This window comes from Acipenser ruthenus, chromosome 31 (genome assembly GCF_902713425.1).
Source record: "Acipenser ruthenus chromosome 31, fAciRut3.2 maternal haplotype, whole genome shotgun sequence".
In the NCBI taxonomy this organism is placed as follows: Eukaryota; Metazoa; Chordata; class Actinopteri; order Acipenseriformes; family Acipenseridae; genus Acipenser; species Acipenser ruthenus.
Window position 1 is genome coordinate 7,842,258 of NC_081219.1, and position 12,164 is coordinate 7,854,421.

Below are 12,164 nucleotides of genomic sequence, written 5' to 3' on the forward strand. Positions count from 1 at the left end.
AAAAAAAAGTAAATTAAACCAATTTTACTATTTATGCGTTTCTCAGTTGTGATTGAGATACACGAATGGATTAACAGGTATCAATTGCATTTAAGGAGATTAGAAAAGCCAATGTAAAATACCTATTATAGACATATATGCGGTAATTTATACAAAGTTATGTATTTTTAAATGCCCACAGCCCTTGCAGGTAACACGCTTCCCCAAGATGGCTGACTTCCGGTTTTCTCCTGCTGTCGAGACCGCACATCGAGGGGGACGCATACTAACCCCCTTGCACAGCGTCTTTTCAAAATGTTTTTATTTTAATGTTTAAACTATATATTTTTTTTAATTTTAAACGTTAATTAAATTAAACAGAATCTAGCACCCCTAATATCAATCTTAAAGAGGTTCAATTCAATCTACAATGTCCAGGCTTGTGCATACCCCAGAGTCACGATGACCTGCTCACCAGACAGGAACTCTCTTGAAGGAATTCTCTTGGTCAAGCTGACAAGTGCTTTCTTTACACTTGACCACCCATCACATTAATCACATCTGTGGAGAAGCCTGTAAAATACTGTCAGCCTCCCCAGCCTGTGCTTTAGGTCACATCTGGGAATGAGGCAGGTTGTCATGAAGGGATACTTCCTAAAAAAATCTACCATCTGGAATTATTTGAAAACGGTGTGCCGGTCCGTTTGATTCCAAAATGAAATCGATTTGAAAATGGGACTCTGTCCATGCAGTTAGTATTGCGGTCTTATGAAAAAAATAAATTAATAAAGCAAGCAAGCAACTCAGAACCATGTTGATATTCACTGTAAACTTATGTAGGCACTAGCCGAAATGTCTATCTACTTCAATTGGTGGCTTTATACGTTTTATCTTAGATTGTGGCCTGCGGGTGGAACCGATGGCAGCCCCAATTTATTATTGGAATGATAAGATTATTATTTAAAAAAAAAAAAAATGATATTAAACTTATCTGACCGCAACCTTGTGCAATTGTATTCCTCTCTTACAGGAGTATCGTTTTTTTGATTTTGTAATGGCATGTCTTTTCAATATTATTGTTAACACTTTCGTTATAGGAGATATTGAAGTTTAAATGTATGTTTCTGCCCGGACCTCGCAACGTTTGGAAGATGGTGTTCTATGTGTGGGGAAAGATGGGGTCATGGTCGGGTCTTGACCAAACAGCATTGAGTTTTGCCACAAAGTTGATTGAATTGTTCTGTGGTGTGTGTTAAGCATGCACAAGATTCAGCTCTGTCTCTTCATATATCTGCTTCAGTGTGGGCAAGGGATTTTAAATGTACACTAAACACAATAAGACAATATCGGTGATTAGCAGCTTTATGGAACAAGAAAATAATGGTAAAATGTGTTTAAGTGCAGTTGCTGTGTATTTTTCATTTTACTTTTGTTATTTAAATTTGATGTTAATTTAAAAATACTGTTAAAATGCAGTGGTGTACAATATATTCATATATGTTAAATATGCTTTTACTACTGTATATGCAGTACACAAAAAACAATCACAGCCGCGGTTACATTTCTGTTTCAAAGTGAGTTATATACTCTTTCGTTAATTAAAACCCTCCTTTTCCAAGTGCAAATTAACTCCTGATAAATTATGACAATTAACATGGGCTTGCTTTTAAATTCCCACAAACAAAGGAAATAGTCACAAGTCACATCATTTTGGAAATAACATTAGGACGAATATTAAGTAACAAAATAGGCATAACGACTGCTTGAAAAATGCCAAAATCTGTGCTACATACCGATTTGTTGAGAAACAATGGAGCTATCGTATACAACCTTTTGAAAATCCTGCTACCACACACACAGCACACAGCAGTAAGAAATCTTTATTTTTTCACTGTACCAAAAAACATATCAATATGTCAGTGTTATTTGGTTGTAAAATAGTCAAACAAAGATGTTAATAAAGCAATATGTAGTACTCACATGGGAGTATTAAAGAATTCTTCTGTAGCCAATAGAATGGAGCCTCAATGCATGCAAATCTGTTATATGCTGGGAAAAAAACAGTCATTTAAGTCTCTTTAGTAATCATTGGACACTGTGAAGTAATCTTTTTTTTAGTACCAGGAAATGGGTGTTTGAAAGAAAACGCTTCAAATAGGAAAGAAAAGGTTCAAATAGGATAGGTAGTGACTAACAAAGGTTTTAAAATGCATTTTCTTACTGATACTTTTCTAATTAAGTATCTTCTGGTTGTTTGCTTGTATTTTATTCTTCAATCTGGAACATGCTGATATTTCAGACAGTGCTATAGATGGAAGGTTGCTGCTGCTTCATGGTATGTGTCGTAGTTCAAAGCACTCCAGTGATCTAGCAGAACCAACGCACAGCCAGTCCTCTAACTGCGTAATTATCTCACAGTACCAAAAAGGTTAAATGTATTTGTATAAAATCCAGTGTTTCTCTGAAGAAAAGCCAAATCAAATCTGAAACTTCTATAGGAGGCTTGGACTGATTGATAAGTTTGGTGAAGATTGGTGCACAGTACCTGTGGAGCGTGACGGACGGGCCGACGCCTGTGGAGCGTGACGGACGGGCCGACGCCTGTGGAGCGTGACGGACGGGCCGACGCCTGTGGAGCGTGACGGACGGGCCGACGCCTGTGGAGCGTGACGGACGGGCCGACGCCTGTGGAGCGTGACGGACGGGCCGACGCCTGTGGAGCGTGACGGACGGGCCGACGCCTGTGGAGCGTGACGGACGGGCCGACGCCTGTGGAGCCAGGCGTGACGGACGGGCCGACGCCTGTGGAGCGTGACGGAGGGACGGACGGAATGATACCTGTGGAGTGTGATGGATGGACAGACTGACACAATCGGAGCATTATGAGCTCTGTTTTTTTTAACGAAGACCCTAAAAATCCCAGAATGATACGTTTTTATCTATAATATTTACTGCATAACAAAGGGGATTCAGTAGTTTCCTTAAATTTAAAATGAAAAAGCACAGGTTCATCCAAGTTGGTACATTGACACAGAATTTGCAAAATTTGACAATAACTCCTTGATATGGTGTGACAGAGATCGAATGATTCTTGGTGATAGATCTCCCTCTCGATTTGTGAGGGCACGGTGCGAGAGGAACAGAGTACCCTTAATTAAATGTCACGACAATTTATTCCGTAGGGTAGGTGGAAGTCGGTCATTTAGGAAAGGGGCGGAGCTACGGCACCCAAGCTCAGTGACCCGGACGGTAAGCGGCGTGGCATCTGAGGATTGGAGGAGCGGATGCGCTCGTTAACCTCGGGGTCATGAGCGAGGGTATAAATAGGGGGCATGGCTTGAGTGATCTGTTCCTTTGTGAATGGTTAGAGAGAACCAGAAGGAAACCGTGAACGTGAACTGTGAGTGTTGTTTGTTAGTTTGGTCTTGTAAACTGTGTGTCTTTTGTGTCGTTAAAGATTACTAGCACAATCCGGAGCTGTAGCCGTCGGCCAGCAGTAACCCGGACGTCAGCACGCACTTCTTTTCACCACGAGCACCTAAATCACGCACTGTAGAAACTGTGTCTGTGTTTGTGTTTTGTGTGGGTGAGGAAAAACGGGACGTTTTGGTTGCGGGTCAAACCCGTGGGATTCATATAAACGGAGTGATACACGCCGCTGTACCACTTCCAACAGTATTATTATTTACAGGTTGTTGCCATAAGGCTCTGGACATTATAAACATTAATAAACACCCATGCACCTGTACCATACGTTTCTGTGTGATTATTCCACTCTGCACTGCACTCACCTGCACGTAGTTACCACTTTGCCACATGTGGCAAACTCTTTTCCAATGGGGATTTGGCCAAGATGCAACCTTTTACACAACTAAAATGTCATCACGTTCACACGGCCATAGAACAAAAAAACAATGTCTAACAGCAGACTAATGGCAAACCATCAATCATAGCATCCTGACAGGGAGCCGGGACCTCTCCAGCTGCTGTTCTAAATTAAACAGAAATTATTAATTGTTTCGTACTATAAAAGTTGTAAATGGAAGTATAATAGGCAGTGACAGATGGCGTCTGTCTTGTGGTGATTTATTTGTACAAGTATTTGGTTTGCTTTCTCAGTGTGAGTGGCAAAATACTGTAGATTACAAATGCATTTTTCATATTCATTGGTTGGAATTTCAGCCTTTTTAAAGGAGGGCAAACCGATGTATTAAAATCAATTTCCTTATCAGAATTAAGACATTGCTGAAAAGTTTCTACAGTGTTGGTTTTGACATAGTTGATTATCCTATTTTTTTTTTTTAAATATGTATTTTAAAAAGATCAGGAAGTTCTGAATTGTTTTTCCTAAAAGAAGCAACTGGTGTGTGAGCTACGTTCCTTCAACGGGACGTGCAGCATGTAAAATAATGAACATCGTTTTATTGTCTACAACACTGTATATAAAACACCAGTAAAAATCAAATATGTGTTTAACATAATGTCCATCTTTCATATAGGGAAATTGGAGAGCTACTAAGTGACGGTAATACATATTAGATAAGATTTACTGGAATGATTTTGTTAGCTCTGTGTGCTTTTCATTGTGGATGTTATAGACCTGCCGAGGCTTTATAGGGTTGAAATAATCTAAGCCTACAGAGTTCAGCTAAGCAAGTGTTTGCTCTGATTGTTGACAATTGATTCTGCTATAGCTGTGTACAGAATCTTCCACAGGAGAATGCTGCGAGCTGTAAACTGATATTCTTTTAGCCTGGCCTTTCTGCTATGTTTGTAGCTTTGTAGCTTTTTTTAGTTTTTTTCTGTCAGCTGATTAGCTTGGTTAAGTATCAGGTACAGTTTGCATGTCTCGGTTCTGAAAGGCAGGTAATATATATGTAGGGGTCAGAAATCCTGTATTTCAGATGAAGCACTGCAGCACTTTTGAAAATGAGTGCAGGGATGTGCAGCTTATGAGTCCTGAGTCCTGTATTGCACTGAGTGCGGGGATGTGCACTCATGAGTCCTGATTCCTCATATGAAAGATCACAGGGACGTTGGCAACACTAATCAACAGTCCAATTTAAAGGACATAACTAAACTGCAAATTCAGTTATATCCATATCACATGACCCATAGGAGACAAAATGATTGGAGAAGAGTTCCAAAAGCTGCTTGGAAAGTAGTGGTTATTTAAAAGCTAGGAATGTAAGACAGGATAGTAAATTAATTTTATTAGCTTTTTGTCCTTTCAATTCAGAAAGGAAACGACTTCTGTTTCTTAATAATGAAAAGATTTATGGTTTGTATTTGGCCCAGAGCCTCATTCAACAGAGCACATTATGCCTTCTCTTTGACACTGGGCGAATCAGTGAGGAAAATTTGAAATTATATATGAAATGAATGGCAACAGGCAGCTTGCTAGCCACATGATATGAAGTAAATTTGAGGAAATGAAATAATGAATGCCAGCAGGCTTGATAAGCTGCCAGAGGCTCCCTTCTCCAGTATGAGGCAAGCTGCATAGGGTCTATGTACTTATCACTTAACAGAAAACCCACTTCAGTCTTGAGTTTTCGTAATAAATAAAAAGAAATACTGTACCATGTATATAATAATTTGAAGACCGTTTACAGCACTGATAATTCTCTTTAGTCTTTTAGCCAATTAAAAATAAATTAAATGCAGTAAGGCGAAAGCAAACTTACATTTTGTGGTTGTCATGGGAACTGTAGTGGGCAGTCAGACTGCTAAATTTGGATACCTCCTGTTTCCTTGACAGATTAAGAGAATTGTATAGTAGAGAAAGGCATGCCTAAATGAACTACCCACAGATAATAAAAAAAATAATAATCCACCTACTATTTGCCATTTATTTGGAAGTGACAGGAATCCATTAATTTCCCTGGAATACTATGCAGTAGGTTGCGTGAGTATTATCCAGTCATGTGGTTGAATTTCCATGATTTATTTATGTTATGTCATAATAAAAGTGACCGGATCATTTTTTCATTGTGACACGATTTAACATAATTGCTAAGCATACTGTATATCATTTAAAACAATCTATGTACAAAATGTTGACATTGTAAAATACAGTAGTGTCCGCGTATAGGAACACCTCTTAAGAGAACACTTTGCCTAAGAGAACACCCTTGTGGTGAAAGGTATTTTTCCCATTGTAAATGCTCCACCTAAAGGAACAGGAACTTCGCTTAAAAGAACACCTTTTTGGCACCGCTAGCGATTCGTTCACAACTGATACAGAACTGTTTTTTAACCTGATAACTCATCATCATCAAACTTAAATTGAAGTGGTTTATTCAGTCTTTTCAAATGTGACTTGTCATCGCGAGTTTCTTGAGGTACACTGATTGGTTTATTAAAATCTTTCCACAATCTCTGTCATATTATTATTATTATTATTATTATTATTATTATTATTATTATTATTTATTTCTTAGCAGACGCCCTTATCCAGGGCGACTTACAATCGTAAGCAAATACATTTCAAGTGTTACAATACAAGTAATACAATAAGAGCAAGAAATACAATAACTTTTGTTCAAGCAAAGTACAAGTGGGACAAACCACAATTCAATAATACAGCAGATAATAGTGATAGTTACATCAGGATATGATTAAATAGTGATAGTTACATCAGGATATGATTAAATACAAAGTACCACAGGTTAAACACTTGGCAGATTACAGTATTCTGAAGTACAGGATTAAATGCAGTAAAACAGGGGGCAGATAAGAGCAAAATAAAGCACATTTACATGAAGGGTGATAGTGTCCCAGGATACAAACAGAGGAGTTCTACAGGTGCTGTTTGAAGAGGTGAGTCTTAAGGAGGCGCCGGAATGTGGTCAGGGACTGGGCAGTCCTGACATCTGTAGGAAGGTCATTCCACCACTGAGGAGCAAGGGTGGAGAAGGAGCGGGCTCTGGAGGCAGGGGAGCGTAGTGGAGGTAGAGCTAGTTTTCTAGTGCAGGCGGAGCGGAGAGGTCGAGTGGGGGTGTAGGGAGAGATGAGGGTCTGGAGGTAGCTTGGTGCAGTCTGGTCAAGGCATCTGTAGGCTAGTACAAGAGTCTTGAACTGGATGCGAGCAGTGATCGGGAGCCAGTGGAGCGAGCGGAGTAGTGGAGTAGCGTGGGCGAAGCGAGGCAGAGAGAACACCAGGCGGGCAGCAGAGTTCTGGATGAGCTGGAGCGGACGGGTGGCGGACGCAGGGAGGCCAGCCAGGAGGGAGTTGCAGTAGTCTAGGCGGGAGAGTACCATGGCCTGGACCAGGAGCTGGGTAGCATATCATTGCCTCGTTTTTTATGCTGATTTCCACGAGTGCACCTCATCGCTGCAAAATGGCATGTAAACAAACAGCAAAATGCGCTGCTGTTTCTCTTACAAAAAGTCGGAAATTGTTCGAGTTCCTGAAAAAACCTAAATCAGACACAAGTCACCAAGCAATTTGGTGTTTTCCTTTCTGGTGAGTTGCTTCACCATTCTGTTAAATAATTTTATGCATGTCTTGAATATTGCCCCTGTACAAGTATTCAGAATTAATCTAGAGCTGCTGCTGTATTTTTTAAAGTGTGTGGGGGCGCTGTGTTAATTTAGTTTTGTTAGTTTATTAATGTTAGTTTGTCTGTTACTTTGTTCCAACCATGTTCTAAAATGTTTAAGTGAACCAATTAAACCTCCATCCAGACTCTGGTTAATCACCTCACTTTACCTGTGAAACCTGAAGTAGAATTGCCCTCCAGGACTGTGATTGGCCAGCCCTTTTCCAGAGCTTTTAACCTTCTCGCTGAAATTTCCAAATTGTAATTCAAGATACTCACAAAAATACCCACCACCCACATCCACATTTAGAAATGCAGGTCGGTGTGTATTTAGTCCTGGCCTGGTCTCAAGTTGTGACAGCTCGTATATCTGGTAGTGGTGTGAGGTAGACCAGTAGTTCTCAAAGTGAGGTTCAGGGATCCCTGGGGGTCCGCAAAGGTTCCCAAGAAAATCTGGAACCTTCTGTTTTGTAAAACATATATTTAATGTACACTGTTGTGGTGCGAGAGTTTTGCAGACAATATACATTAAACATCTACTTTCAGTGCTGTACAGCTTTTCTTTGTTGTTTGTTGTTTGCCTTTTTAAAATCCCCCCCACAAACTGGTGATGAGCATGAAAATCAAGTGTGAAACCCCCTCTGCACCCCCTAGTTCCCTGCGTTGTTATATCCCTTTTGTATGCAATTCTACAAGGGATTTCTGTCTGTAGCGTGACCAAAGGGAGCATGTAACGTAAACTAGGTTCACTGCTAAATTCGTGCCTTCTACCTGCCAGAAACTGCAGTAATCGAGTAATATTTCGGTTGATTTGTAAGAATTTGTCTGCAAAATGTCAGTTTCGAAATAGCTGTGTCAGTAATTTCTTTGAAGTTAGTCACAGCAGCTGAAAGAGTGATAGCTGATGACTGAGTCGATGCCCGTTTCATGTCATCTTCACAGCAGAAATCAGAGAGACACAGCAACAGGTTTCTTGTATCTCTAAAGATACAGTACTGGAGTGACGTAAGTAGGGCTAAACGGATAAAAGTGCCTAGAAATTTGAAATTCTTTACTACAATTTATTTTGCATTTACCGTACCTAGATATACTGGAAGAAACTGCTATTAGGCATTACAAAAGCATTGCGTGTTACTTTGTATCGATAACACCAAAGACTGCTTTGTTAGATTCTCATACAGTAATAGAAAGGAAGCCTATGTCTTGGACTTGGATGAATGCAGGAATTAAAACTTAAATGTGAAATGCATGCCAGACAAGCCTAGAGTGCATTGTAATTCAAATGTATCTGTGCTGCAAAGTCATGCGACATGGTTCAGCACCTTATCATAGCATTGTCTTACATTGTGTACTTTGCTATATTCTTCCCATTCCCATTAGGAAATGCAGAAATAGTCCTGTAGAGACATGTGCCCGCAGCAGAATGTTATTAGCATGTTTGCCTCAGTATAGTTTTCAGGGAAGTAGGCAGATGGTACTGGAGCGTCTCAATGAACCCCTCAAGGATTTGCAGTTGGTTTCCACTCCACAGCTCTATCAGTGGAGCAGCATAACAACGAACAATCTCCACAGAGCGCCTTTCATGGCAAGGTCATCTCAGAAGCACTCTGCATTCGGGGTAGAACGACCACTCATTTGACAGTCAAGGTAAAAGTAATCGCTACTTAAAAAAATATTACTAAATCCTGTATTTGATCATGTCTGGTGGTTTATTTATAAAATGACTGTGCTGTTTGTATACTGTATTTTAAAACAGCTTTTTTATAAGTTATATGATAATGGGTTCAGTCCATATGAACCCGTGCACACAGTTTTTTCACAAGCATGTGATGGGTGATTGATTAGTCAACGACTAGTTTCTGAGGTCGACAGTCACTATTCGATTCGATTAGTCAACTATTCAGAGCTGCCCTTACACCACATACATACATACATACATACATACATACATACATACATACATACATACATAATAACAACAAACAATGAAGACTGTGCCACATTATGTTATTATATTATGTATAGGTAGGGAGCTACCTAATTCACGATTTCGCGGAAATCGGGGAAATTGAGGGGTAACCCCAAAATTCACCTCTTTAGTGCACACCGCAAGCAACGCAAACTATGTATCTTCATTCTGTAGACAAGCTGCTTCTTTATTCCTTCACTGTCCTGTGTGCATTGCACTTAAACAAAAGTAAAGTATGTTTTTATTCTCACAATACATTAGGTGACCCGTCATCATCCTTTACATCATTACCATTAACCTTAACATTATTATACAAGGTGTCCACTATCTAACTCTTTGTAGTGTAATACAATTCTTAAAAATTACAGCAATACAAAGAAGCAGATGTAGTAAGACCTCCTCTTCCACTACGCAGTTATTGTTGCTGTGCTCTCCCAGATCTACCTTCTCATCCCCCTCAGCCAAGCAAACTTCAAACAGTAGTAGCAACTCTGTCTATACTTGCTAATGGGCTGTTCACTTAAATAGTTGTGTTGTTATTGCAAACTTGAATTGCTATTTCAACCCCCTGTGCAACTGTAATTTGTTAGAGGTGTTCTGGTCACTTACTCACAGTTGCCAGAATGCAGTAGAATCAAGAAGTAGTTTTGTAAAATCTAAAGCACAAAAGAATATTTGATGTCAGTATTTGACAATGTGATGCTGTGCAGTGGAGACAGTTTTGTTTTGTTTTGTTTTGTAAACACAGCTTTGAGCTTTCTCAAATTCAGAAGTGACTCATCAGACAAATAAATAATTGAATTTGAATAAGAGAAACAACTGTGTATAACAAAATATTTATGCCAAAAACAACTGGTTTAAAATCTGTGCCAGGCCTAACGCTTTATTTCCATTTTCCAATGTGTCACGTTTTATTTGGATTATAGCACCATCTGTCATTGCAAGTACAGCACAGGGGGGGTATTTACATGCAAATTGACTACATCCTACGGATACTGTGCTATGTCAGTTTCTTGAAATTAAAAACAGCTCCTTCTTCAGTGGAGGCCAGCCTGTTATTCTGAAGTGTAAGAAACATGAGAGTCATCAGACAGATTTATCATTTGCATAGAATTCAGTAATGCACCTTTCCTCCTGTGATATTTAAGCATACCTGAAGGATTTATTGTTTAAATGTTCTTAAATCCTCTTTAACTACTAATTACTAATTTAAAAACGAATTACTTTAACGTCCTTATCTTGTAAATTGTTAGAGGTAAGGACTCAAATGATGTTAAATCATTCAAAATTGAATTGAAGACTTATTTTATAGATTGGCCTGTCAACAGTTTAGGCCTGTGTATATCCATGTTATAGTGCAGGTCTGTTTTTACTTGGCCTTTGTAACTGCTTGGGCCAGTGTTATTATACCAGTAGTTTGTGTGTATTTATGCACAACGCTTTGAGGTGTCTCAACACTTTTAAAAGTCAGAACTTGTTATTTCGAATTGATATTTTCAGTTTTATAGAATTCAATTTGACCCGTGACATAATATGGGGGCCATATTGTGATCTTGTGAATTTGTTTTTCGAGATTATAAAACAGAAACGCTTTTAGACACTTAAATGTACTGTAGGTGTTATCCAATAAAAGACGACCCTTTAGAGGTTTTTATCAGAACCTCTTCTGAGAGACAATCTGAGGTAGTCCTTTCATATTTGCAGCGTTACATAAACAGGAAATGCGTCTGTGACACTGACCTCTTGCCCGATGTCATGTTTCAAGGTTTCTGGCAGCACACTCTGAGATATGTTACTCTTGCTTCATACATGGCTATGAAAATAGCACACGATTCTCTCAGTCACGCTCCCTTACCAATACATTATACCTGTGGAGCTGCTATTTATACAGGTTTACAAGGCAACAACAATATGGAAGTATTTTACACAACACCTTTCACACAGGTAAACAGTATGGACAATCTGAACCAAGTAATGTTTGTGTTCATGTGTGATCCACTACCTGGCTTTACTTTACCATTAAATACATGTGGTGATAATCGCCCTGGAAACGCAGCTATAGTATAAATATTATTTTCTTACCTAGCTGGTGCAGACAGCCCAAGGCTCAAAGGCCATAAAGCTAATGAAATAGGCCAGTAAGTCTTGCCTCTAATGCAACGCAAGGGAGGGGTGACTTACGTGGGTATCTGTGTTTTTGGTAGGTTACAATGAGATGGCGAAGTGTGTAGGCACTGTCCCTCCTCCTGAACTTCAGTTTATAAACTTCATTTATAGTACCAACACAATATCCTCCAAGTTCTGGGATAGATGAATAATGGCAGAACTGGGGACATTGTTAGCCCAGTTTACCCCATTGAGATTCCTTCCCCCTTGTCTTGCAGCTACAGAAGAGGTGCTGGAGTAAGTCGGATGCCAAGCTGCACATATTTAAGCGTTGCTGTCCGTTGCAGTGGTCATTTCCAGCTAGATCATTAACTAACCAGGTGACAGTTAATGAAAGACAAGGGCAGAGGATATTAATCCTTTTATAAACCGAACAAACATCATGTGTATGAGGATATTTTTACACATGATGTGTATGAGGATATTTTTTAAATGTGTTTTATATTTTGCTTCTTGAAAGTTATTTCGGCGTTTCTAACATTTAGAAACTTGAGTACTTAATATTT

General features: G+C 39.3%; 1 protein-coding gene across 4 annotated transcripts in view; it reads left to right on the forward strand.

The window, feature by feature from the left end:
* LOC131696529 (protein FAM163B-like) overlaps positions 1–12,164 on the forward strand; it is a 52,059-nt gene that overhangs the window by 9,140 nt on the left and 30,755 nt on the right. The window contains exon 1 of one of the 4 annotated variants that reach the window (XM_034909133.2): positions 9,064–9,170. The exons of the other annotated variants lie outside the window; for them this stretch is intronic. The gene's annotated coding sequence lies outside the window, so the exon portion shown is untranslated. Of the gene's footprint in view, positions 1–9,063; positions 9,171–12,164 lie in introns of those variants that run through there. 4 annotated transcript variants of the gene reach the window in all.